Consider the following 3,400-nt stretch of genomic DNA (forward strand, 5'->3'; position numbering starts at 1 on the left):
TGTCTCAAATTCTGAGAAACATAGACTCGATTGAAAAATGACCATTTCCTAAGATTCACATAACATCACCAGTCAACATTTGCCACTTGACATCAATAGAAACCATAGAGTACATGACATTTCCAATCAGTTTTCTTTCAAGGTACAATACCAATCGCCTTGCCAGAAGAGTTATACTGCGGTAGATAAATATTACAAATGTCAGATACACGCAGAGTTGTTTGGATTACTATGAAAAGATTGGCAAATATATTTATGTTCATTATATTTCTTGGAGTGACAGAGCTAAAGAGAAAACAATACTTACCTTTATCTCTGCAGACAGGATCGCAAGGGATTCCCTTATACTGGGTTCCTAGGTAACAAATAATACATTATTCAAAAAACATGATATTTCTCTGTCCATTGGCAGCATGATTGTTTATCATTACAGTTTTAGTTAGCTTTAATTTTGTAAACCCCAAGTAAACATAGTTTGTGCCTTTCTCTGAACTTTTTGGCATTTCAATTCAGTTGTTTGTAAGCTTATTTTACAGTTGCTAGGTTGATGAAGTTCCTGAACTGTGCAGTATTTCTTTTGGGTTTGGTGCGAATCATATTCTAGCGGTTGGGGGGAAAAAGCACAGGTGCCATCCCACCATTAAACCCTGAAACTTACCTTAGCCGATTCTTCAACTAAACCAGACATGTTAACTAAGTGTTAGAGTATGTTTCAAAGTGTGTATTTTAGCAAACACAACTGAAGTTCTGTTGTCTCCTTGGAGACACCTGGAACTGGTGTGATGCTGGTTCTATGACATCATTCGTTCTAAATGTAAATGCAGGTATTGGCACAACATAGTAAATTGATGTAAAGTTATGGATCCATTTAATGATTTTCACTCAGTTTGAAAGAGTTCCTGTCGTGTGGTTAAACTTTGTGTTACGGAGGGTTAACTGGGGTTCTGGTTACTAGTTAGGCTTGGTCATTCAGTCATCTGGTTCATGAAATAGGAAGCTAAGAGATCTGTGTTTTAGTTTTACTGTTTGTTTTTGTTCCATAGAATAAGAAATGTTTCATTAATATTAGTAATAGAGTAGCTGTTTCTCTAAACAGTGTGTGTCAGTTTGCACTGCAGGTGTGCCAGGTAGAGACCATTTAAGAACCCAAAAATATGCTGTCATTTACTGCCGTGGCTAATTTCTGTTAACCTTGTCTCTCACTCACTTTGATGAGCAAAATGTTCATACATAAAGCATACATTTCTGATTGGTCAGAAGAAGCTTCTTAACATATAAGGTATAAAGAAAGTCAGAAAGTTAGGCACTTAGGTCAGCCTTAGGCAGTTAACCAAGACCATAATCCGATAAGAAGCTATTCCCTTTCATGTTGCTAAATCACATGTAGGATACATGAGTTACACCTCCACTTAAGAGACCTTAAAGAGACCTTGGCCAGCCAGGAGTGTAGAAAACCGTAAAACAGTTCTTGAGGACCTAATTGTTAACTCTTAACAGGCAAAGGTTCCTTCAGTCCTATGAGAAATATTTTAGAATTGAACTAAAGTGTGTTTCCGATACAGGAGCATATGTCTGTCAGGGCCTGTTGGAGAGGCCCTGGATGAGAACCCCTGGCTGCAGTTCCACATCCCCCTGAAAGTAAATAGAGCCATAAGCACTGAGCTAAGGACACTGCTCCAGGACATGCTGGCTGTCGATCCTGACCAGCGACCAGAAGCCATCCAGCAGAAGAAGCAAGTCAGGCAAGCCATGGCACGAGAGAAAACATCTTTGTAGTGACTGATAGCAAGATGTCCGTGACCAAGGGCAATTCGTCTGAGTAAAGTCTGATTTCATTTTTATGTCCCGAAAGGCCACTGCCTTTGTGCTGTAGATTTCTGATTTAGACGGGCATTTCTATGGACAACTTTGACTTTTCTGTGGGTCCAATGAAAATAAGTTTTTTAACTTATTCTTTGTTACAGTTTTCGAAAGTTTAAAGACATTCACTGAGTTGACGATAAAGGAAAAGTTTCATCTTTCACCTCTTGGAAGGTAGGCCGGTCAGAGGTACAATATATGTCTTCATGTCTTCATCCTCCATGTTTGTAACTACAGGTTTCACAGTGTTGAGCTAAGACACAAAAACACCTACAAATGGCAGATCCAAATGTATAAACCTGGGCTGAAAAAGTGTGTACAGTATATACTCTGTGTAGGTCTGATAAAAGTATTCGAGTCAAAGTGTCATATGGATACAAATTCTCATGATTTTGTATTGTGTGTTTTTTCTCTGTTCTGCTTTATTGAAAGAAATCAGATGCTCTTCCTGAAACTTACCTTAGCTGATTCTTCAGCTAAACCAGACAGACTTCTGAAATTCTCAAATATTATTAAATCTTGTTGGTGCAGAGGTGGTGGAGCCCATTACCAACAGACTCACAGCTGAAATTGCTGTGAAAAGGGCTTCTACCAAATATTAACATGTGGGTGAAAATGTATACAATTGTAATTTTCCTTTTTTCCCATTGAAAGTATAACATATGTGGTGTGAGATAGAGGTCCTCATTTAATTGCATGAAACTCTGGTACTGGCGCAACAAACTGAACAAAGTTCAAGGGGGTATACGCTTTCTGTAGACGCTTTATTTCCTCTTTTTCCATACTCTAAGAAATGATTTGGGAAACCTGTGGGACACTGGAGGTCATTATACATGAGCCTCTTTCTGCACCTTTTAAGCCATTGAAACCTAGTTGCCTTGTTACAAGGTCTAATATTACAGTAGGTGTGGTTTCCGTCTCCTAATTTCTGAGAATGATCAAATTGGGGAATAAGTTGTAGGGAATACCACTCTTGCACTTCTAAGAAAAGACTATCTCAAATGAAACTCGCTATAGAAAGACATCTTGTTGAAAAATTCTTTATTTTTTGTCATTTCTAAAGAAAAAACATTCATCAAGTCCTTCACAAATGTTTTGTTTGTGACTTTCTCTGTTGTTCCCTTTCACACTCAACTGAACTATGTGTTATGTCTTGTAAACGTAATCAAACATTTCACTTAGGTGTGTGGGTTAACACAAACCCATATTGTATGAAACATTCAGTTTTTCATTCAAGTTTTTTCTAACAATTGCATCCATGCTAGGACTACAGTAAACAACACTTTTTACTAAAGTAAATCAAATTGTTCATTAAACAAGACACATTGTTTTAAATGTATGCAATACGATGACACTAAAAACAACACTGAAACTTTTCATTGAAATACTGGACGAGATTGTGCATATTCAATGGATTTCTCCTGGTGCTTTTTTTCATCAGTCTTTTCATATTCTTGTTCTCTACTCAGGTGTCTCCTGTTCCTTTGGTGATGTCTGCTGTACACACATGGTATCATTCACTTGAGCAAAGTGTGATACC

The sequence above is a fragment of the Lepisosteus platostomus genome, unplaced genomic scaffold (genome assembly GCF_059453375.1).
Source record: "Lepisosteus platostomus isolate fLepPlt1 unplaced genomic scaffold, fLepPlt1.hap1 Scaffold_49_H1, whole genome shotgun sequence".
Taxonomy (NCBI): domain Eukaryota; kingdom Metazoa; phylum Chordata; class Actinopteri; order Semionotiformes; family Lepisosteidae; genus Lepisosteus; species Lepisosteus platostomus.